The sequence below is a fragment of the Rhinolophus sinicus genome, linkage group LG06, assembly GCF_036562045.2.
Source record: "Rhinolophus sinicus isolate RSC01 linkage group LG06, ASM3656204v1, whole genome shotgun sequence".
Taxonomy (NCBI): domain Eukaryota; kingdom Metazoa; phylum Chordata; class Mammalia; order Chiroptera; family Rhinolophidae; genus Rhinolophus; species Rhinolophus sinicus.
The window spans coordinates 92,215,983-92,241,539 of record NC_133756.1 but is presented as its reverse complement, the minus strand read 5'-3'; the positions used below and the strand labels follow the sequence as shown (position 1 = coordinate 92,241,539).

The 25,557-nt window shown below is 40.9% G+C and overlaps 1 long non-coding RNA gene across 1 annotated transcript in view; it reads right to left on the bottom strand.

The window, feature by feature from the left end:
- The window catches only part of LOC109436854 (uncharacterized), a 92,182-nt gene extending 67,880 nt beyond the window's left edge, over window positions 1–24,302 (bottom strand). Inside the window, exons 1-2 of the long non-coding RNA XR_012497409.1 lie at window positions 18,147–24,302; window positions 16,023–16,227 (exon numbers count right to left, since the gene is read on the bottom strand). This is a non-coding gene — a long non-coding RNA (uncharacterized LOC109436854). The remainder of the gene's footprint in view (window positions 1–16,022; window positions 16,228–18,146) is intronic.
- Window positions 24,303–25,557: the final 1,255 nt, after the last annotated feature.

The window sequence follows — 25,557 nt, the reverse complement described above, 5'->3', positions numbered from 1 at the left end:
GTTTGGTCTGATTCCAAATGTGATCTGACACTGTGCTATTCTGCATATTGCTAAATGAATAAATAATTAATGATGTAACTCCTCTGAGCCTTTGTTGCCTCATCTCTAAAAAAATGAGGATGGTCTCTACCTCACAGAGGGCTTGTAATAACTCCATGGTTTATTTTATAAGCCATAAAAACCTATAAAATTTTTAGCAGTGATATTAATTATTATTGGCTCTCTGTATTTGCAAACAAGACACCATCTGGATACAATAAAAGAACAGAGCTTGAACTTATTTTTTTCTCCATGTGGGTGAATTGCTTTTAATAGAGCATCATGTGAGAGCATCACATAGACAGTGACCTGCAAAGAAATATGAGTATAAGTTGGACATTAACCCTAATGACAAAGTAGTTCTTTTATATATTCTTTTACCTTTTCTCTGTACCAAGTACCATAGATCTGGGGACTAGAAAAGTCTCTAGAAAACCGAGAGCATCCTTTAGCCAGAGCTGGTTACCACTGCAAAGCCCAAGGGAACCACACTGTTGCCGTATTCATTGTGGACGAGCTGGGTTTCTGCTGATTACAACTGGGTTTCTGTCTGATCAGGACAGAGAGCAGCGAAAAGTAGTGAGCAGCCAGGTAGGCGGGGATTTGCGGGGATGGGTGAAAAAGGTGACGGGATTAACGAATACAAATTGGCAGTTAAGAAATAGTCACAGGGATGTAAAGTACAGCGCAGGGAATACAGTCAATAAGATTGTAATAAATATGTATGGTGTCAAGGGGGTACTATACTTATCAGGGGATCACTTCATAAGTTATATAAATGTCTAATATAACATTGAATTTCAACTGTAATTGAAAATTAAAAAAAAATTTTTTTTTAAATAATGAGTAGCAAAGGAGCACCTAGTCAACATTTGTTAATCAATTGATGACATGGCTGATGATGACATGTATCATTGGACACACGGTGTTTGCGTACCAGTGACTGCCCTTTGTTTCTGGTGACGGTGGGCACTTGTAAGAGCTGTCACTCATTGCGGGCCACCGTCCTGTGAGGGTGAACATGCAGATGTCGCAGTGGAACCAGAGAACCAGAGAACCAGAGACCTCAAAAGTTCTACCTTGATCCTACTGAGCTGTGTGGGACAGTGACAGCAGGAATTTGGGGACAGAGCCATGCTGGTGACACAAGCAGGATAACAGATCCAGCTTTAACCTCTAGCTGCACCACTAACTAGTGTATGGTCTTGGATAAACTACTTAATCTTTATACATTTTGGTTCCCTAATTTATAAATAGAAATAACAATACCCATGTGGAAAATAAAAAGAAAAGGGCCCAGAATGAGATGGAGAAAGGGCTCATTGAATGCACGTTGCCATTATTTGGGGAATTACCATATTTAAAGTTCTAAAATGAGAACTTACTTTTTCAATTAGCTCTTTGATTTTGTAAACCAGATACCCTCTGAATTGGAGGGACTACCATGTATATATATTAATAAAAGATTTTTAGACATTCTTCAAAAGGTTTTTTAATGTATCTATGTCTTGCCTATCATGCATCCTCTGTATTTCTAGGAACTATGGAAATGACGATAAATAGGACTCTGTCTTCAAGAAATTCACAGCAATACCCGGAAAACAGTAGATGTTTAATTACTGCTTATTAAATTCGTACATGAAGGAAAAATGTCATTAAACTCAGTTTCTTGGATTCACTGGAATAAATACATACTTTGAAACTTAAAACTAAAATTTAAATATCAGGTCTTCTGATCTTTTGCTAGTGTCAAAATAAATTGCTCTCAGGGGAGAGGAGGCCCCTGGGTTCAATCTGTGAACTTATGGACAATATTTCTCATCCATGACTAGAAGAGGGAGCTGGACCCAAGGTCAGCAGGAATTACGTACAAAGCAACGCAGCATAGAGCATTTTGCGGCTAAGACCAGTTGACTCCAATTCCCTGATTGCAAATAATGAAAAAGCAATATATTATATTCATCACACCAAGAAGTTAAAGTTAATGCCATTAGTACATAGTCTTTGGAAAATTAATGCTGCAGAAATCATCGTCCCTGTATCTCAACATTATTAAATTGCAAAATTTTAGTGTTGAAGAGATCTTAAGGATCAAATTTTACCTAACATCTTCATTACAGATGTATAGTGTAAAGTCCAGAGAGCTTAAAAGGCTTTCTGTGATCACCGAGCTAGCCCAGTGACATAGCTAGGGCCAGAATCCAACAAACCAGTAATAAGAAAACTAGCATGTTCTGAGTGCTTACTACGTGCCAGGTGGTACTACCTGGGACAATTCTTTCTGCCACTAGAATCTTTAAAAAAAAAAAAAAGGAAGCATACAGGTAGATTTGTCAAAAAATTTTGCTTCCATTTGTAGAAAAAAAAATTTCTTTTTGATATGGCCAAACATGGATTTCCTATTATTGGTTCTTTGTCTATTAGGGATTTAAGGTCCTGATATATTTGAAAACCACTTTCCCTTTTAAGTATTTGCATGTCTCTTAGCAAACAAGAGAATCCAAATGATTCTTGTATAACAACACATGCTAATTTAAGGAGGGTGCAACTTTAACAAGGATTCTATTGTTTCTAAAGCGGGGAAGGACTACATGGAATGTGACCACACAACTACAGGAGAACAGGTAACTGACACAAGGCTGGGAAGTGAAAAGTCACTCCCTTTCGTTTCCTGTCCTTACATCCCTCTACCCTCCTGAGTCTTCTCCTAACCATATAAAAGGATGTGCCCAGAAAAAATATGCCTTCAAAAACTTTAAGATAAATGTGGCAAGTAAGGTTTACTCCAAACCAAGTCAGCTACTCTGTCTTGTTTGAGCTACTTTAGAAGATAGTAAATCAGCTCAGATGGTCTCGAAGCCTTTTTACAGGGCCCATCTCAGGGAAGCTGTTTCAGTATCCTGCTGCTGGCACTTTTGGGAACTGAACTCCCCTGAAAAGTACAGTCTAAAGCAGACCACGTTAGAGCAGATGCCTGAAATTGCTACTGTGTTGAATCGATTATACTGTAGCATCAATATTTTACAGTAGTAAGGAATAACAGAATTAGACATGCATTAAGCTTGGGAAGACTTTTCGTCATTTCAAATATGTTTTATCCTCTTGTCCATTTTCAAAAGTCCAGGACTGACGGTTACTTTTGCCTTCACTCCAGCCATCTAATTGTACTGCTTACTTTCCTATCCCTTCCAGATGTTCCCCTCCCTCCTATCACGCTGGTCTCTAAACATTTTCCAAATGAGCAGCTATCACGCTGGTCTCCAAGCCCTTGCTGGCAAAGTTTCCACTTCCTGAACACATCATCTGCATTCTTATTCTGTCAAAGTAGTAAGGCAGGTAAACTCACACAGTCCCAAAGGTCGTGATAGAAAAGAGACAGATACTTTAACTCTTAGCTGTTTAAACACTCTAATTACCTCCGCATTCCTAAATAATTTATGCACAGTATTACCTCTTGAATTTTAAACATTATCTACTGACTTGCTCTTATAGTAGAAGAGAATTAGTTCTCTTACTATATCCTCCATATTTTTAATCACGAATTTTAGTCACTATTTGACTGTGTTAAAATTGTTTATACTGAGCCAAGTAGCAAACTATGACTATGGTTCCTTCCTTGTACAAATGTTTTTCCCCTAGAGTTAATAAGTATCTCATTTTGTCATTAATTTAGTTTTTTAATTTCTTAATTTTCTTTCCACATCCTCTGAAAGCTCTACAAAATGCTGCTTAATACAATTTTCCTCTTGGTAAAACCTGTCAGATAACCTACTAAGTCCATTTCTCTCCTGGAGACATCCTTCCTGGAGCCCTCCCTTTTCCTGATACAGTCTGGACTGGTTGGCCCCAGCCCTGGTGTGAACTTGAACTCCTTGCCTCTCTCTTGTATTGAATTCTGTTTTCACACTCAATTGTCTTCCTCTTTCTTGCTTTAGCCTTCAATTTAATAGAGAACTTCTAGGATCTTCTTGAAATAGGGCACTTGGTAGACATATTTTTTAAATTGTGCATGCCTGGAATATTTTTATTTTACTTCATACCAGAATGATCATTTTGTTTGGTTTAGAATTCTATGTCAAAAATCATTTTCCTTCAGAATTTTGGAAACCTTTTCTAGTATCTTCTGACATCCAGCGTTGGTACTGAGCATTGTAATGCCATTCTGATTCCCAGTTCTTTGTAAGTGATCTTGTTTTCTTCTCTCTGGAAGTTTTCGAATCTCTTTTAACCCCAGTGTTGGGAAATTTCATGATGCTGTGCCTTCTGTTAATTATACTGGGTACTTGACAGGCATTTTCAATCAACAAATTCATATCTTTCATTTCCAGGGAAATTTTTGTATTATTGTGTTGACTCCTTTCTTCCCTCCTGCTTGTCTTCTGGAACCTTCATTTTGATGCTAGAGTTCCAGGCCTGATTCTGTAGCTTTTTTATCACCGCTTCTATTCTCTACTGCTTTTATTCCACTTTCTGGAAAATGTCTTATGTTTGCTATCCTCCTTACTATTACTCTTTTCTTCCTGTCTGCAGCGCCTATTAGTCCAACATTGAATTTATCCTCTAATTTTCTTAACTTTTTATTGTTCATTCTTTGAATCATTTAAAATCTAATTTCTGGGAGATTTGTTTAACCTTTACATGTTACTATTTTGTTATTTAAAAAAAAATTTTCCAAGAGTACTTTACTGTTTTCTGATCATCTTATAGCATCCTAAGTCTTATGAATACAAAAAAGTCTCACCTCTCCAGGCCACTCTATCATTTCTTCTACTCTCTGCATTTTTATTATTGCTTATTTTGTCTTTCATGTTCCAGAGCCATCTGGGGAAACAGGCTTCATCTTTCCATTTTTGCACTTTTACATAGTCCCTCAGTTTTATGTCTGATGCCACACCCTTGCCCCCTCTCTAGGTCTAAGAGCTCAGCTAAGGGGGGCCAGAGAGGCAGTCACCACGCAGAGTAAGGATTTTGCTTCTTATACAAACTTTCTAAGAACCCCAGCTTTTCAGCCTTCTAACTCATTCATCGACCTCCAGCCTCACACCTTCTGGGTACCTGGTACGTCCAATGACTGAAACTTTTTGTACATCGGTGGAATAAACTGGCTTATTTCTCATTGGTATCCTCTCTGTATGCACCCAAGTTTGACTTCCTCCCTGCCACCAACTTTCTTACCCTTCCTTCGTCTGCCTTTCATCCTCAGATGCTGGTTTAGAGTTACAGATGCACTTATTTCTTCTTCCCCTTGGTTTGTCTTAAATTTAGTGTTTGTTTTTTTCTAAGAGCAAAAGAGTGGAAATATCTTTATTCCCCTTTAAAACCATTATTCTCCTCTAAAATCTTTGACAGGATACTCTGGGTTATGTTTTTCTTTCCCTTTGCTCAAGTCTTAAAGTCAGAGTGTAAGTGACCACTGTGGTTTCCCAGGAGTTGCCCACCTTGTCTGTACCCTTTCACTGTGGTCTGGTCAAATTCCAACTGCTTTCATCTACTTCTCTCTGCTTGAGGGACCTTTCTGGAACTGCAGAAGCTGTCTACCTGTGTATACATGGCAGTCCAGAAAGAACGGGAAGTTATCACCCACTCAAAGCATCTCCCCATGGATAACACTTGGGAGCTGATGTAGAAATACCCAAAGTACCTTAGCCCTGTGGTGATAAAATAATGAAGTGTGTGTTCTTTTCTTTCTTTCTCTATCTTTCCTTCTTTCTTTCCTTCCTTCCTTCTTTCCTTCCTTCCTTCCTTTCTTTCTTTTATCCCTTCCCTCCCCTCCCCTCCCCTCCCCTCCCCTCCCCTCCTTTCTCATAGTTTTGGGATTAAGCTCCAGCTGCTTACAATGGTGGACAACTTAATGGTGGACCCACTTATGGGAGAACCAAATATAAAACAATTGGTAGCATAAGTGCTCCTAGAAGAAGAGCCTCAGGAATTGGATCACTCAAGGCCAAATGACAACCAGAACACTGCTGTTGACAGTGGGGTTTTGATGATGCCTAAGCATGCCAAAGCATCACAATCACTAAGACTGTCATCTGGGGTAAATGGAGATGGGATCCAGATGGAAGGGGACACACTAGCTTGTGCAATCTCTCCAGCATGGGGGATATATGGTAATTAGAAGCAATATTAAGTTGGTGGGTTGCTCTTATGTGCCACTGATCACTGAAGAAAGAAAATGACAAGCTCAAGTCACATCAGCTAAGGTGATAGTAGAAAATCAGAAATACATTCTAAAAGTGATGAAAGGGACCTTTAGCTTCTGCCCAGATTCTCAGCATCTTGTCCCCAAGCCAAAAATCAGATGGTCTGAGGGTAGAAGTGGCATGCAGCTTACTTTATCGCTGAAAGGCTTCAAACTCTGACTTCCTCAGCAATTCTCCAGTGCCTTCAAAGACATTTATTTCCTCTATTTTATCTTATTGTCATGCGGGAGACCCTGCTCGCTGCGCCATTTGTCGTGCGCGGAGGCCTTCTCGCCGCGCCATCTTTCAGGCGGGGCGGCCTGCGGGGTCTCTGCTCCCGCTCCCCACACAAGAACGCAGGATACAGTGAGGCCGAAAAGGAACACCCACGGAGCCATAGGTAGGGGAGCCATACCACCACGGTCTCACTGGAGGCTGGGCCCACCGGACGCGTGCCCTGCCGTCCCCTTTCCGCCAACCGCCCGACCGGCGACTCTTCTCCACTCTCTCCACTGTTCCTCTCTCTCGGCCCTCCTCTTCCACTCTCCTCGGCCCTCCTCTTCGGCTCTGCTCGGCTCTGCTCGGCTCCTCGGCAATCCTCCGCAATCCTTCGTAGCCGCAGCAGTTATACCAGCGGCCAATTGGCTAACCGGCCACAGCCGACGGCCAATCAGCCACAGCCCACGGCCATTTACCACCTGAGCCAGCACCCTTCCACGTGAGGCCGAGAGCCTGTAAACTACTTTCTGGGGCTCTGTCCCCACACTTATTTTTTCAGTTTTTCTCAGTAAAAGTATTTGCCTGCTACAAGATACTCCATCATAACAGTTTTTACTTAAATACTTTAATCTTCTCTTTCCATAAAAATCTATTATTTCACATTTCAAGTAATTTCACTAAAAATTGTTCATCATATGTACTAAAAATTCTACCAACAGTTACATTCAAAGTGAATTTAGTGTTGCAGAACATTTGAAATGCTTGATATAAGAAACAATTTTTACTGTGATAAATTGTAATGGAGTTATAGAATATGTATCATTTTTGCCATTTTCCCACTAAATGCCAATATATCCCAATCATTATGGCAACAAAAAAGATTTCACTACAAAATACCAAATTTCCCTGAAGTGAACAATGTCCTTTCTCTGGGAACTATTGGTCTCTGACAAACACTGTAATCCCTTGTGTGGGGACAGAGTCCCAGAGAGCAGTTTCCAGGCTCTCAGCCTCACGTGGAAAGGTGCTGCCTCGGGTAGTAGATGGCCGTCAGCTGTGGCTAATTGGCCATCAGGTGTATCCAGTTAGCCAATTAGCCACTGATGTAACTGCTGTGTCTGCGCTGGGGAGTCGAGAGTCGAGTTGGTTGGGTGGCAGGCAGAGAAGCGGACAGCAGGTTGCATGTCGTGTGACTCCAGCCTCCAGTGAGACTGTAGTGGTATAACTCCGCTATCTATGGCTCCGTGGGTGTCCCTTTTTGGCCTCACCACATCCTGCATTCTTATGTGTGGAGCGGGACTAGAGGCCCCGCAGGTCGCCTCGCATGACAAATGGCGGAGCGGGCAGGGTCTCCCGCACGACACCTTGTCAATGATTATTTCAGGAATCTAGACATAGGCAATCAACTCATGGCATTTCTCTAACATAAGTTAATGGTCCAGAGGGAGGCTCATGGTCTAAATTGGTGCAAAAGAATGACTGAAAATATAACCTGGGTTCTTGATGCCATGTGGTGCTGCTTAATCAACCAACCTTAAAGCCCATCCTACCTCTGGACTTCTAGCTGTGTGAGATAGTTACATTATTGTTTAAGATAGTTTGAGAAAGGCTTTCTCTAACTTGCAGTTTAAAATGTTTTAACCGATACAAGTGGAGAAAACTCACTCTCTCCTCTGTTATACCAAGTAATATAGGTGTGACCTCAACTTACATGGCCTATCAGCAAAACAAAATTCCTGCCTTCCATCCTTAGGAGACAGTTTATCAATCACCTGTGGCCAATTGAGCATTGTTTTAGGCTTTTCAAGGGAAATAGAAATATATACACACACATGTACATGCACACACACACACACACACACACTACATATATATGTATATGTATATATTTGGATTTATTATAAGAAATTGGCTCATGTGAATATGGAGGCAGGCAAGTCCCAAAATGTACAAGTGAGTTGGCAAGCTCAAGACCCAGGAAGAGTCAATTTGAGTCTAAAGGCAGGAAAAAAAGCCATTGTTCCACTTTGAAGACAGTTAGGAAATAATTCTTTCTTACTCAGGAAAGGGATAGTTTTTTGTTCTATTCAGGCTTTCAACTGATTGGGAGGGCAATCTGCTTTAGTCAGTGTTGGAGGAGGTCATCAAGAAGATGTGACCTGTGGCTGACTTGAGAGCTGGATTCGGGCAATCAGAGGCCCCTCACCCCTTCCCCTGTCCTTGGAATGTACATTCCACCCACCATTCCCACAGGAGGAGCTGTTCCGAGGACATAGCCTTGAGAGAGCAATGTGTTGTTGAGAACATCTGAACTGAATATGTGAGTAAACCCAGTTAAGACCTCTATAAACTTTTAAGATTCTGGAGGCTGGGTGCGGAGATCTATTATGCATCTTGTGGTCACCCAAGATAAGCCTTGTATGTTAAGTTCCCTTGCTCATTAAACCTGCCACTGACCAATCTTGAGGGCCTATCTCTTTTTTCAGTCTTTCCTTGTCTTTCATGTAACTGGGGGCCAGTTTGGGAACCAATAGTCAGTCTACTGACTTAAATGTTAATCTCATCCTAAAACACCCTCACGGAAACATCCAAAATAATGTTTGAACAAATATCTCAGCACCCTGTGGCCCTGTCAAGTTGACACATGAAATTAACAATCACAAACAAGCACATTTAGAAATCTTATTCTACCTCACCCAAGTAGTTTATCAAATAATTATTGCCAACTACACCTCATACTCACCTGAGAAAAGTTTTGAATAAACATTTATACTGTCCCTTATCTCCTTACACTTGTAGTGGTATTGTAGTATCCTTTACAAATTGATGGCCAGCCAATTGCCACCTTGACTTGCTCCTTATTTGACTTTGCTTAAAGTGCTTTAAATAAAACTAGTTATAATCACAACTATTTTTAACAAATGAACAAACAATCAAGGAATACACTATGACAAACTTTAGTTCTAGCTCTTAAAAGTCCATCTTGAAATAACTGAAAAGTGCTCTGAAGCTAATCAGACAGTTGAATTAATGAATAAGCTATTGTGTACAAATTAAACCAACCTAGTACATGGCAGAAGAGAGCAGATCGGAGGGGGAAATTATGTAAATTCTCTGCAAGTAGGTAAATACCTCCCTCTAATTGGAAAAAGAAAGAAATAGAGGTCCATAAGTAAGGGCAAGTTGTGTCTTGTTTGAGGTGGAGAGAACTGAAGAAGAGGAGAAAAGAACTGAATTAAAGCCATTCTTTCCCCAGTCTAGTCCTCTAATCATTCCATTTCTCTCCATCTCTCCTGCCATTCCACACCTCAGGCCACCAGCATCATACCCCAAATCACTGGGCCTCCTAACGGCTCTCTTGGCATCCTGGATTGCATCCATTCACTATACTACAGTCAAGTCATTCTTCCAAATGATAACCATGGTCTGGTTATTTCCCTGCTTCAAACTCTTCCGTAATATCTTCTATTCTCAGAATAACATCTTAATTCCTTATCAAGATGAACAAACCTTTCTCAATCTGGACCCTGCATATACCTACATCTGTAATCAATTGGGCACTGCTTGCACCTTATGCTCCAGCCATTCTCAAATATTTTCAATTCTAGGAAGGTACCATGCTCTCACTCACCTTCAGATTTTGTAAATGCTTCTCTTTTTTACCTATGATTCAGTTAGGATTAAGTTGTGCTGCAAGTGACAGTGACTTACACAAGATAGTTTATTTCTTGCTCACATATTCAAGTCACCACCAAGGGCTGTTGCGGAAACTCTGATGCAAGGCGTCAGGGCTGAGGACTAATTTGTTCTTATGCTCTGCCTGGCCTCCATGCCTAAGCTGACTCTAAGGTTTAACATAGTTACCCTAGCTTCAGTTATCACAACTGCATTGCCTTGAGAAGGAATGAAAAATGGAGATGAGAAATACATGTCTCTTTCCTTTAAGAATACAGCCTGCAAGGAGCTCCCACTGTTTGTGCTTATATCTCACTGGCCAGAATATCATTACATGCAAGTCCTAACTTCAAGGGAGGCTGAGAAATGTGTTTTATGTTTTGGGCAGCCACGTTCCTGGCTAACATTCTACAATTCTATGATTGAAATAAAGGAAAATGGATATTGAGAGACAACTAGCAGAGACTGATGTCACCTAACCTGCACTCTCTTTTCTGCCATGTAGCCTGGCTACTTCTTGGACATTGTAGGTCTCAGCCTCACTGTCACCTTTTACAGAAAGCCTTCCTGAACCCTTAGCTCAAGTCTAGGTTAAATGACCTTCTTTTATGCTCCCACAGTCCCCGTCCCTCCATCCCCAGTCAATCTACTAACCACCCCCTCCACATACCCTATTATGGACCGAATGTTTGTGTCCTCCCCAAGTTCATATATTAAAAACCTAATGCCCAATGTGATGATATGAGGATATGGAGGCTCTGGAAGGTGATTAGGGCATGAGGGTGCTGCCCTTATAAAAGAGACCCCAGAGAACTTTCTCTCCCCTTCTGCCACTTAAGAACATAGCAAGAAGACGGCTGCCTATGAAGGAGGCTGACTATGAACCTCACCGGATATTAACTCTGCTGATGCCTTGATCTTGACTTCCTGGCCTCCAGAACTGTGAGAAATACATTTCTGCTATTTGTAAGTCATCCAGTCTTCTGTTACAGCAGCCTGAATGGACTGAAACACAGGCTAAGTGATTTGCCCGGATCATAAAACAATAGGGGGTATAATTGGTATCTAGAGACAGATTGCCCTGAGCCACTTCCTTAAATTTACCTTGTAATATTTCCCCACTAATCTCTGTGGGGGCAGTAAATTGCCAATCTCAGTTACCATTGCTTTCCCATTACCTAGCCCAAAGCCTGACACTTAGTAAGGTCCAAAAACTATTGTTAAATCAATGAAAAGGCAAATAACAATGCCTCTCACTGAAATCTGCAGCTGGCCTGTATTATCTCCAGCCCCAGGCAAATTATACAAGATAAAGAGTAGCTATAGCTTGATTTGTAATGAGATCATTTATTCCAGTCCCTTATTTAACAACAAAGTAAAGAAGAAAGAAAAAATATCTCACTGTGCACCTGAAACTAATAAAAAATAATAAAAAAACAAAACAAAACAAACAAACAAACAAAAAGTGATGATAGCTAAAAAAAAGAAAAAGAAAAAGAAAATATCTCACACATAAAACAAAGATCTTGAACTTGTTTTTGATACACCTAGGGACTAAGTCTTCTGGGTCCTTGTCCAAGGTACCATACAGGCTCTCGGGTGAGAGGTACACCTCTGAAATTCTAAGATGATAATAAACCCGCAGGTAAGAACACCTGCTTTAAACATAGTTATTCACAGGAATGTAAAGGGACCAATCAGCCACCATGAACCCGATCTCCTACTGCCATTTATTGTTTAGTTAATCTGGATATAGAACTAGTTTCATGACAAGGTCAAGTAATAAAACATTTCTTAAATAAAGCTTTCCAGAATGCAGTTACGTGTTTCATAGCTTTTCTTTCTCTGCGTGTACTCATTTACTTTCAGCTGGAAAACCAGTGCCTTTATATTCATTGCTCTCTTACATACTACTAAGAAACCAGGATTGTACCCTATCCTTTGGGAATGAAGCTTCCAGTTGTCTCATTCTCGACCCAGCTGAGATTTTATTGCTTTTGGTCAAAGATCACTGTGAGAGTTACATCATTTATAGGATCATTTTTAAAACCCAAGCACATTTTCTCAGATATATAAATGTAGATTTATATTTGATGAGTGCCTACATTATTTACAGCAAAGAAGAAAAATCTAAGCATGATTTAATAATGGACTCAAAGACATCCAATCATTGTGCTGATATATGACCTAAGGGCTGGGCAAAATGGGAGAGGGGTAGGTAAATTGGATCAGGGGGAATTTTAACTAGTCAAAAAGAAACTCCTCTGTGTCACCATCACCTCTCAGCTTCCCTTTCTTTCCCCACTCCAGCTCCAATTCACACCTCTACTCACAAGCCTATGTTCATAGTGAGGTACAATCATCATCTTGGATTGTTTTTTCCAAGAGATTCCGTATTTAAACATTCCATTTTAGCATCCAAACTATCAGAGTACAAGTCTCAAAATGTTAAAAACATAATTTGCATACAAATAGAGCGTGAGCATTAATGCAAGTACTAAAAGAATAACAATGTTGATTCAAAGAGAACTTGAAAAATTAAGATTTTTATTGTGAATGGGAAAAAAGGAATGCTGAAATTAGACGGCTGCATTAAATACAAAACTGATTAATATCTTTCAGGGCAACAAAAACCAGAACATTATGTGCTATCTTTTCTACAGAAAAGGAAAAATATCATTTAAAATGATCGTATTAAGTTTATAGAACTGTTTACTCAATCATACCAAGTTTATTCTCCTGAAGAGTCAAAGGATCTTTTAAGACCCATTAGACAATGTTCTTTGTATGATATTAAAACTTCACATAAACAACTCTTTGCTTTAATCCTATCAATGCATTTCAGCCAAAGTCCACCAAGAACACACCTACAATTGAATAATTTGGGTGCATCAATTTTTGCAGCGAGGGAGAATGCTCACGTGGGGAACTGTGGGGTGTCTCAGTAAGGGGACATGAGACAGAACCTTCTACAGGATTTGGGTTTTGGTTGAGTATTTGGTGGAGGGGGTCTAAAAAAGCCAGGGTTTGACCTAGAATAGGTGCCGTCAGAAAGCAGGGGGCAATTCTATGATTGGGTGTCTCATTAAGTATATATATATATATATGCATGCACACACACACACACACACACACACACACACACACACACATATATATATATATATATATATATATATATATATATATATATACATACATATAATGTTATATACACATATACACACACATATCTCATTTCAGGTACTCCTTACACTGTGACATTGACAACCCACCATTGAGACACTGGATCCATACCCACCTCCCTCTTCCTCCATCTTGACTCTGTGCTGATCTTTGTAATTATCTTGAGCAATCAAACATGGCAAAAGTGACATTGCTTGACTTCTAAGGTTAGGTCATTAAAATCAATATGATTTCCACCTGTCTGTCTATCTGTCTCTCTCATACTTGCTTGCCCTTGGAACCCAGCTACCATGTTTTAAGGAAGCACAGGCCATATAGAATAGCCTCAGGTACATGTCCCTGTTAACACAGCTGACAGCTCTAGCTAGGACCCCTGTGAAGCAGAGGCAAGTCACCCCCATCTTATCCTATCTGAATTCCTGACCCACAGATACCATGAGAGGTAATGAATGATTGCTATTTTAAGTTATGAGGTTATAGGGTGATTTGTTATGCAGCAATAGCTAACACAGATAGATTTAGCAATCAACTCCTCTCAAAAACAGATATGGGATTCTTAAAACATATACTCTATCTCCTCTTTCCACTTCTTGTTCACACGTGAGAGAATATGCAGGAAGTTCCATCACTGTCTTCTTCAAGTTAACTATGGAAGTACTAAGTTTAAAGTTGAAAAACACCACTATATTTGGTACAACCAGACTCTCAGGAAATAAACCAACTCCCACATGATTAGTGTACAAGTGTTGTCTTAACCAATGCAGTTGTCATACCATGTTCTTGATTCATCCACTGTACAGTGAGAAATACTACAAATATAAAAATTTCAATCTCTGAAGTACAAAATAAAAAGTTTGATTTGAGATTTGATGAGGTAAACTGATCTCTTCCGTCTCTTAAAACATTTTTTTTTTTTTTTTTTTTGGTATCATTAACCTATTTTCCTCCCCACAGGAGCCTACTAAAGGGCAGGGCGGGCAGCCAGGCCTTGAGAGCATCCAAGGAACCCTCTACTCTGAATTAAGCAAGTGTCAGACAGTCTTCTTACAATGTTTCATTTAATACCACATGAACCCTGTGCAGTTAATTTAATTCCCATATTACACATGAGGAAACTCAAGCACAGAAAACTGGACGGAGGCTCTTCCTAAACACATCAACTCAAGTGAATTCAAATATACACATTCAGTCAAAATATAAGGCAAAATACTTGTTTTTAACAGTGCCTATGGCTCCAGACATTTCACTGAATGAGCATTTGCTTCAGAAGTCAAGTGGTATCTCAAAGAGAAAAGATTGGACCTTAAAGAGTATATGACCACACAGAAACCCTTGAGTTTGTACTGAAAGAAGGTGAAGACGTGTCAGAGGTAACTTTGACTATGCACACTGACTTGACAACCTGACCCTCATCACCAGTAAGCCCCCACATGGTAGTAATTTATCCAAAGTCACAAAACTAGAAGGTGGTGAAGCTAAGGTTCAAACTCGGGTCCACTGGACTCAAAATCCCATGCATAATTTACTCCACTGTGTCTATGCTTTCTCTACTGATCCATTATGTTTACTTTACAGATTTGCATGCCTGCCTGCTTGGGGATAACACATCTGTAATCATCAATATCAGGACCATAACAACAGAAAGCATTGGAGAGTGGGTCAGAGTAGATCATTGGTTGAGAGCAAGGGATATAGACCCAAGCTGCCTGGGTTTCAATCCCAGCTCTGCCATTTACCTGCTGTGTGAGTGTTCTGGTTATCTATTTTGTATAATAAGCCACCCTAAAACTTTGTGATTTAAAGCAATAATGAATTATTAGCTTTCATGGTTTAGTGGGCTGACTGGGTTTAGCTGGGTAATTCTTGCTCCGAGTGTCTTACACAGTTGCAATCAGGTGTTGACTGGGGCTACAATCGGTCATCTGAAAGCTCAACTGGGTTAGACATGGAAAGGGGATTTTATGGCTGGTAGATCATCTGGGGCTGTCAACCAGAGCACATCGACATGGGCCTCCCATTGAATTCCTCAGCTTTGTACAGGTGACTGGGTTCAGAGAGGGAGATCCCAAGGGAAAGTATTCCAAGAAAACAGGGAAGAATCTATAAGGCTACCTATGCATTAGCCCTGGAAGTCATGTGACATTACATGTGCCATATTTTGTTGTTCAAACATGAGTCACAGAGGCCAGAAGAGATTCAAGGTATCAGGAGGCACAGTTCATTAGAAGCCTCATCTTTGGAGACGAGCTACCACAGTGTCCTTGGGTAATTCATTTCAGTGCTCTGCGCTTCATTTTCTCCATTCATAGAATGGAGGTGATAAAGGTGAGTACTTTGTAGGACTGTTGTGAGGAGTCAATGAAGTAAGACATGTAACATGGTGAGAAGAGCACCTGGCACATAACAGGTACTCAGTGAAAGTTATATTGCTATTATTATTCTATCTTAGGAACACCATGTTAGATATTGGGACCGAGTGCCTCAATCGCACACTATATTGCTTTTGGAGGCTATCACCAGGACCATGATCATTCTCGGACAGAGAGCTTCACAAGGGCATCCTGGGAACTCTGTTAGGCTTCACGAGGCTCATTCCATTCCCACCATCTACAAATGCAGAAATTCTATCATTTGTTGTCAACATGGAATCTCGATGAGGATAGTTCAAAGCCAGCCACACTCAACAGGCTCTCATCCAGGCAGCTGAAGGAGCATACTCACCAGCTGTCTTCACAATTTTAAACATGGCTTCGAGTGACCCATTTAGCAGTAAACTGCCTCCCATCCACTCCTGGAACAAAGCTGAGATCTTCTGTTCTTTTAGAGGTCAGCTTCAAAGACTGGAGGGCAAACAGGGACCTTGTGGTTCCCAGGAACCTTGGCCCCAAGCTGGAGAACTTTCTATACAACCAGCCAGCTGAGGTTCCTTTTGAAAAAAGGAGAAGAAAAAAAATATCACCCCAGGCTCCACATAGCTGAAAAACTGCACAGTTCTGAAGAAATCCCTGGCATAACTGGCCGATGGTCACATCCTTTATCCCAGTGCAAAGATTTTTCCCAGGCTTCTGTCACATGGACTTGTGGCATCGAAGTTTAAACATAGCTGGTAGGGAGATTAGACCCACAGTGCAAAATATGGAAGCTCCACTTAATGCAGGCTTAACGTCTTTCTTTCTAGATTCCTTCAGAACTCTCAGGAAGCAGCTGGGTATTTTGGTCTGTTCTAAAGAGGGTCACCAGTTCATCTGCCTCTAAGTGCTCAGAGCCAGCCATTTTGGTGAATGGCACAGATTAGCACCGGCATAAGGGAAGTTGAGAGGCATCAGGGTGGACCCTCTGTTCCGAACTGCTTCCCTTCCAATTGCCATACTGCCTGATACGCCACCAAATGTGCTGTATTAATTTTAGTGCTATGTCCTCTTGAAAAATAAAAATGTTCTAGATTGAGTTAATTCATTATGAAATGACAGTTTTCAGAACTCTGAATAATATTTAAGAAAAAAATGAGGAAAACAGGGAAGGAGAGGAGTAAATATTTCTTGATTGATATGAGTAAATTTCAGGAAAGTCAAGGGTAGAGCTAGGCCTAAGAGAACACTGGAAGCAGACGCTTGACATCTGTAGGGCTCGAACTCTCAAGTGTGTCAGCTTTTTATCTTAAACAAAGTCTCTACAATTGAAAACGTGGACACTAGCAATTACAGGCTTCTATTCTTTCACCCTCAATATCAGACAGGAAAGAGACTATTATCTTCCTGACAGGTTAAAAAAAAGTTGTACAGAGAACTCTGATTGGCCAGTTTAGATTATGTTTTTATCCCTGAACCAATCACTGTGGTTAGGGAGAAGGAATCATTAGAAGATTAAAAACTCTCATCTATATATAACTGTGAAGGTGAGGTAAAAAAGTGATTCACTAAGAGGAAGAAAGTGAGAGTCTCACAAAAAGAAAGAGGTTCTGGACACATACACACATTACAAATACCCACAGTAGGTGTTATCAGCCAATAACATTTTAAAGCATATTATTTTATCAACTCAATTTTAGGTGAGACAAGTGGACTGAAGGAAAAGGGATGTTACTGAGGGAAAGGAGATAAGAGGTCATTTTGAATATGAATTTATATATATTTGCAACTATTAATTATAATTTGTATGATTTTTTATATAAATACATTGGCAAATCTTTTGTCAAACTATGTGACATAAATTTTTTTTTGTCTAGAACATAGAATTATTTTAGTCATGGTACCTAAGAAGGCAAAAAGTAGATAAGGGAACATCGATTGTCATTATAAGGATACCAGGGGTGGAGTAAGGGTGGGATGGAGGGGGTAGGACCATCACCAAAAAAGGCAAAGTGAAAAACTCCCCAAAATAAACTTCAATGACATCAGTTTTGCCTTTGGTTTAGATTTTTGGATCTATCTGCTCCTGCATGCTTTTCCCATTCCGTAGCTTCCGTTTTTATCCAGGAAAAACATCTAGGCAAATTTTGCCATATCTCAGATGGAATCACAACATCCATTATGGGGCTGGATTTGCAGATCCGCTGCTACATGCTTCCATTTCTAGTCTGCATACAGAGCACAACTCCAAAGGTTTTCCAGTGCGAATCTAAGCACCTATAAGCATTGCATGCCTAATAAGCTACGGAGTGCAGCCTCTGAATTTTCCTCTTCAGTTTTTTTCTGAGAAGTTTCATTGAATGATAAGAATTAGGGCTGGAAAGATTTACATTTCGCTGGCTACATTTTGCCAAATGAGATTTCAAACTTTCTTTAAAATATCTTTCAACTCTTAACCTCCCACCTGAGGTAATACCATGTAAACCTCAATGCTTACCTCAAGAACGAAGAGTTAAAGTCATTTTATTTGCTCCGTGTTTGCCTGTACAATAGCGGTGTCAAAGCAGAAGCTCCGATTTCCCTCCCCTCGTCTGTAAATGGCAGTAACGACTGTCATGTGGTAATAGGAGCAGGTGCAGCGGTCCAGTGCCTGGCACACAGGAGTAAGAGCAGTTACCCTCCTGTCAAGGAATGAGTCTCATACCTGGGGAGTTCTCAAAAGGTCGTCCATCTTTGTAAAAATCACTGTGTCTAATTGTCCAGGTCAAGATCTACTCCCTTAACTGGTTTCCTCATCTCAAAGGAAAATTTGCCCCTTTCCCTACTTGAAGGTGATACGTTTATCTGCACTCTGGATACCACTCTTTCCATTCCCTCAACATTCCTTTCCCCACTCCTTCACCTCCTTCAGGTCTCATCCCACCTGCATCCTCCTTTCTTCTCCCTTCAGTCTCTCCCTTCTTCAGCCTTTCTTCTCACTTCGAAAACACACCGAGGCCTCTAACAGCTCCCTTTGAAGAAGAAGCTGTGTTTCCCTGGGCAGAGACCAGTGCCTTTTCCTTAGAAGAGCCAACATTTAGGGATGGAGGGAGAGTGGGGTGGAGGAGAGGGAGAAGAGTGAGCGAGCACAGCAGCTGTTGTCTTTTGCTTGGGGTAGAATGATATTTTACTGATGCCTTAGAACTCTAATTTAGCACAAATCGCATCCTGCTCAGAACAGTGCTTGCAGAGAAAATAATGTAAGACATGGGATGAGAACCATACAGGTGAAGACACAGGAGGTGAAACCTAAGACATTGACAAGCTCCAGGCTGCAGAAATATTACTGAAATTCAGTGAAAAACAAACAAACAAACAAACAAACAAACAAAAACCTTTGCAATAACAGATATGACCTCTGTATAACTACATACTTTCCAGGTTGATACTAACACAGGTACAGGTACCAAGTGATAGTTATGTGGCAAGTTGGGGAGATGGTGCCAGATTCCTGGGCTATTATAGCAGAGAGATTTCCCTATATTTTTGGATGAAATCTCAAAACAAGAAATATGTGCCATTACTGTAAGGTCACCTTCCTGCCACTCTCCCACAGATGAATTTAAATTTTAACTTTGTAAATTGAATTACATTTTCTCAATGAATGGCAATTACCAAGAGGCTCTTTTTCATTTATGACTGATCTTCAATTGAGTATTTGTCTTTAGTACTTTAGCTTTTACTTTGTCTTCTCCCACTCTCTCTTGTCAAGTGGCTAATGATCCATAAACAAGCATTTGAAAGAAAAGACGGCTTTTATACTGCGAATAATTATTTTCTAATTTGAATAATGAACCCTATTCCTTCTTTGTTCCTATCACAACCTCATTTGTGTGTGTGTGTGTGTGTGTGTGTGTGTGTGTGTGTGTGTGTAATAGGTCTCTTTTAAAGACAGGTAAATACAACAAAGATATCTGGGGAAAATTTTTTCCTACATCATGTTCTAAACGCATAAAATGTGTTTTTTCTCTCTGTCATGCAGGGTCTCTGGTCCCCCTCCCCGCATAAGAACACAGGATATGGTGAGGCCCAAAAGGAATACCAACGGGAGCCATGGACAGAGGGTTCATAACACTATATTCTCGCTGGCGGCTGTCAAGACACAAAAGCAAACATCCGCCAGCACCCCTACAGGGGGCCTTCCCACACCCCTGTCTTGCTGGCAGCCGGGGGAGATACAGGAAGTAGGATCAACATGATCCACGATCCGCAATCCACAATCCACTTGCTAACCATACTCACTAACCGTGATCCTCCATCTGCTTCTCTGCCAACCAACCAATGCCCTAGCATAGCCACGGCAGTTATATTAGTGGTAACAGCAGATGGCCATCTAATGACTGAGCCAGCACCTTTCCACGTGAGTCCGAGAGCCTGCAAACTGCTCTCTGGGACTCTCCCCACACTCTCTCTTCCTAAAGCCTCAGGATAAAGAAAAGCCAAATTCTGCCTTAATCTTGGCATTTCCTTTGAACAAGCAGCCTGACCTAGTTTTCTCACTTAGTGTCACAAAGTCCTCTGAGCACCTGCAGAAAAACAGACAAGAACAAAACCTATTTACTGGATACCCAACATCAGATATGTATAAATATGCATTTTTTTAAAAGATTTTATTGGGGAAGGGGAACAGGACTTTATTGGGGAACAGTGTGTACTTCCAGGACTTTTTCCAAGTCAAGTTGTTGTCCTTTCACTCTTAGTTGTGGAGGGCGCAGCTCAGCTCCAGGTCCAGTTGCCGTTTCTAGTTGCACGGGGCACAGCCCACCATCCCTTGCAGGAGTCGAACCAGCAACCTCGTGGTTAGAGGACGCACTCCAACCGACTGAGCCATCCGGGAGCTCAGCGGCAGCTCAGCTCAAGGTGCCATGTTCAATCTTAGTTGCAGGGGGCAGAGCCCACCATCCCTTGTGGGACTCGAAGAATTGAACCGGCAATCTTGTGGTTGGGAGCCCACTGGCCCATGTGGGAATTGAACCGGTAACCTTCGGAGTTAGGAGCATGGAGCTCTAACCACCTGAACTACCGGGCCGGCCCTAAATATGCATATTTTAAAGAAAACACTTTACAGAGTATAAATTTTAACATAATCATGGAGTCAGATTTGCAAGAATATAACTTACTACTTTCCTTATAGTTGAACTTTGCTTAGTTTCCAAGTTTCTACTTTCACTAATAGCAGAAAACCAAATCTTGCAATTCAATATAAATTCAACGATTTCTGTTTTAAAACTGAAAATGGCTCTTTCTGGGTTTAAAATTTAGTTAACTTAAGATTCTCAAGCTCCTTCTTAATCTTACGTTCTCTTTCCCAGGGATGGAACTAAATGATGGGTGGGGGCCAAGGGCTTTGTATCATCCTGGCATCGTGGGAGAGTTGCCTGAGGCAAGGCCTCTGCTCAGATGGCCTTGGTTTTAAGCATCTCTTTAGAATTTTAAAATACATTTTTTTTTTTTTTTGGTAAAATCCAGATTGATTTCCCCCTTTAGCGTGTGATCACCAGATAAATCACCCATTTAAAGTTTCAGACTAACACATGCTTAACTCAGTTCTGCTCATAGCAGGCCATTCCACATCTGAAATAGTAGCTACGTTGAAAAGAGAGTAACTAAAGCTCCTCTGAAGAGCAAAGCAAATAGTATATGAAGTCAGTGAGTTATTGTTTCTAAAATATGCAAAGGTTAGGGATGTTACTAGGGTAGTTAGGGATCTCCTGTTGGTAATTGGAATTGAATTCTCATATCCTCATCAGAGTTCTAGCCATTAGAGAGCCCACACAAAAATTGATAGTCAAATGGAATTCACAGCACTTGACTACATTAATTGGTCTACCAAATGCTCAGGAACTTCACAGGATAGGAATGGGCTGGCCTGGAAAATGCAGATTGCATATGAGAACTTATTAGAGGTTTTCCTGGGAGATACTCTGGAGAGAGCTTGGTTTGCAAAGCAAATTTAACCTACATCCACATTCAGCCACACAATCTAGTTGCTAGCAGCATAAAGAGAAAAAACATCAAGAGATGGGCCCATGTTGTTTTTCAGTGCCTCTATCCCCTTCCCCCAATAAAAATGGTGTCCAGTGAATACCCCCCAAACTCTGCCCAGTTGTGCAAGCTACTCTTCCTAGCTTCATGACGTATAAATAAGTGATTAAAGTGGGAAAGGTTCAGTTCAATACAAACCTCTGATATGAAGGAGAATAAAGTTTCCCTCTCTACTGAATAATGAGAATGGAAAGCTGCAGATTTCCCCCTTAACACATCTCCAAAAATAAGGACGATTTTAGAAGAATCTGGTACAGTAGTCACCTGAATAAGAAATTTACTTCATATTTAATCTTGTATATAAGCACAACTTCATTAAAGTTTGGCCCAGAAAACAGAGAAGGGAAGCGTGTGCCATTCCCTCACCCTTCTACGCCAACAAAACTGAGGGTCTGTTCTTGGCACCCTGCTTTTCTCTCATCCCACATTCTCCACAAAACATCCCATACTCTTGTGTTTAAGCTGATGACTCCCAAATCCATATCTCTCATCCTCACCACTCCATGAACTTAGTAACTTCCCTCCCTATTCCCATTCCAAACTTTTCCTCCTCCTATGTTCCAATTATTGTTATTGGCACTATTACCATCTACCTAGGCATCAATCCAGAAAACTCAGAGTGACTCTAGGATACCCCCGTCCCTTACACATTCCATCAATTGCCAGGTTCTACTGATTTAACATTTTACAGGTCCTTGAATCTTAACTCCTAATACAGCCTCTGGTTTGGGTTCTCCTCAACTCTTACCTGAATGACAAAAGCAATCTTCTAGCAAGTCTCCCTGCCTTAACTTTTGTCCCTTAAATTCATTCTCAACAACGTCACCTATCTAAAGTGCACATCTGACCTGCCATGCACTAAACCCTTCGGCAATCCTCCACTACCTGCAGGGTAAAACACAAGCTACTTAGCATGGCACATAAGCCTTCCAATACCAAGTGCCCACCTACCTCTTAAACCTTATCTTTCTACCTCACTTTTTTTATGTTCTAGTCATCAAACCACTTGCTTCCTCCACACTCCCTGATCATCCAAATACCTGTGACTTTATAAATAGTCCTTTGCTCAGAATACCATTTCCACTTTCTTTCCTCCTAATTGTATTTATCCATTATGATTCAGCCAAAGTGTCATTTCTTTCTAGAAGCTTCTCCTAAACCTCCAGTTTTTGCCAAGTGCTCCTTCCCACCCTGTACTTCTATGACACCTGCATTTTTCTCTTTTACTAAATACACAATAGTGCACTAAAATGATCTGTGCACATTTCTTGGGCTTTTGGAAAGTTGGTCAATAACAACCCTCTTTCTCCCACCCAAGTTAGACAACAACTGAAAAATAAAAGAACCAGGTAGATGCAAACAAAAATATCACCTTTATTATGGATAAAGCTAACACTGGAGAATGTGGCAGAGTCTGTGAACCAAGTGGGTTGAGTTAGACTTACCTGGAACACTTTCTGGTGCTTCTGTGCAACCACAAGCCTCCCCCAACCCTCCCCCACATGAGGGGCTGCCTGCCCCTGAAAATCCACACGGAGGCATCAGGAAGAATGCATGCGTTCTTCAGGTAAGCATATCCTAAAGAAAAGAAGAGAGAGAAAGGCTGACCCACTCAAGTTCTGTTCTTTCTCAAAGAGAAGCCATCCTTCCTCACCCAGAATGAGGGAGAGGAGGGTTTGGGGCAAGAGGCCATGAGTGTCACTCTGGTGGGCCTCCCTCCACATGGAACATAAAGCTGAAAAAGTGAGGTTTACCTCCAAATAGCTCTCTCCCTCATTAGATGGTAAGCTCCTTGCAGGCAAGACAATATCTCATTCCTCTTTTTCATCCATAAAGCTGTCCTCAGTGAATCCTTATTGAATTCAAGTGTTTCCTCAGCCATAATCATTAATATCAATTTTGGGTAACAGTTATTGAAGATAGTTACAAAAGGAAGAGTCAAGGTAAAGGCAAAAAACGGAAAAGTATCTAGCCTAAATTGGTGATAATTTTTAAATGTCTGCGATGTAATAATAGAGCAGAAGGAAATGGGAAAATGTAATTGGAAATTAAAATTATTACATTGCCATTATAGAATTATTGGTGATGTTTTTAATAAATAATATTTTTAATATAATGTTTTTTGAGGGAAAATGTTTTAATATATAAGGCAGTTTAGTGGACATTTATTGTTTTATCTACTCAGAACAGCACCCTCCTTCTTCTGTGGAACTGTTCCTTCTCCTCTCCAACCAGGTGATTTTGATAGGAACTGCCAGACACAGTACCTTATCGTGGTCAGAGGGGTGGGCACCTGACACCCGAGTCCTGACTAACATGGGCAGGTGGCAGGAAGGGGGCTCCCATTAGAATCCCCTGCTGTAGAAAGGTTTGGTGTGCCTTGTAAATGGCAGGAAACTTACATATACTTTCTTTCTTTCTTTCTTTTTTTTTAAATTTTATTGGGGAAGGGGAACAGGACTTTATTGGGGAACAGTGTGTACTTCCAGGCCTTTTTCCCAAGTCAAGTTGTTGTCCTTTCAATCTTAGTTGTGGAGGGCGCCGTTCAGCTTCAAGTTGTTGTCCTTTCAGTCTTAGTTGTGGAGGGTGCAGCTCAGCTCCAGGTCTAGTTGTCATTTTCTAGTTGCAGGGGGCACAGGCCACCATCCCTTGTGGGAGTCGAGGAATCGAACTGGCAACCTTGTGGTTGAGAGCCCACTGGCACATGGGGTACTAGAACCGGCAGCCTTCGGAGTTAGGAGCATGGAGCTCTAACTGCCTGAGCCACCAGGCCGGTTTACATATACTTTCTGATGAGAATTTACTGTAGTTGAAGACAAATCTTTCCTCAGAAAAGCAGCACCTATCTCATTTTCCCCTTCTCTCTCATTACCATTTTTCTGCTAGTGCTTATGAGAATGGCTGCTCAGGCTCTGTAGATTTGGACATCTCCTTGTTAAACAGCCAGTAGGGAACTCTGCTAAACCACTACCTCCATACCCAGGGCCTTCTTTCCAATTAATTCTGGGAGTCCCAGCAGGTATCTTTCAGTGCTCAAGAAAAAGTCTAGCCAGGCAGAAAATGGCCTCTCTCACTTTCTCCCTCTCCCTCACAGGTCACCCTCTGGCTCAGTCCTAGCCAAGCAGAAAGGTCACTGTTCCTAATGGCTCTTTGAGTAGGGTGCAAGGGAGTGGGTGCCCCAGCTTAGAAGAATGACTCTATCAAAACTCCCTGAGGAATCTGAATAAGGCCACACACCTTCTTGGGCTGTGGAGAGCCCAGCCTTGTCCTTGCCTCACAGCTGGAGGGGCCAGCTTCTTTGGGTCATAGTCAAATGATGCTTTGTTTATGCCCAGTGAGAAATTTGAAAAGTTCTTTAGTTTAGTGAAGTGCTCATTTATACCTTACTAGCTAACGATACAGAAAGTGCATTAACGTTAATTGATTCCATTTGTTTCCTTTCATTTGTTTCTCTAAAAGTGGGGTAGAAATAAAATGAAAGTTAAACATGCTGATTGTACTGTTTAGGAAAACTGACTATTATCATTTTGGCCATGGAGCTCCTTTAATGAAGTATGTTCTGTGGTAAAGTGAAAGAGAATGCTTCTTCTGTTTTTACACAATTCTTAGTGACAATAACTTTTTCCTCACAGCCTCAGTTTTCCTAGGTCCCAACATAAATGTATGTGGAACTGTTTCAGGTACAAAAAATAGGTCATACACAACAGAAGGAACCCATGATTACCCACCCTCAGAAAAAAAAAGTTCTGTTGCTGCATGGCAGACTTGCCATTCTTGAGCCTGTCGTATGTCACTAGATGTGTCTGCTCCCTACTGTAGACACA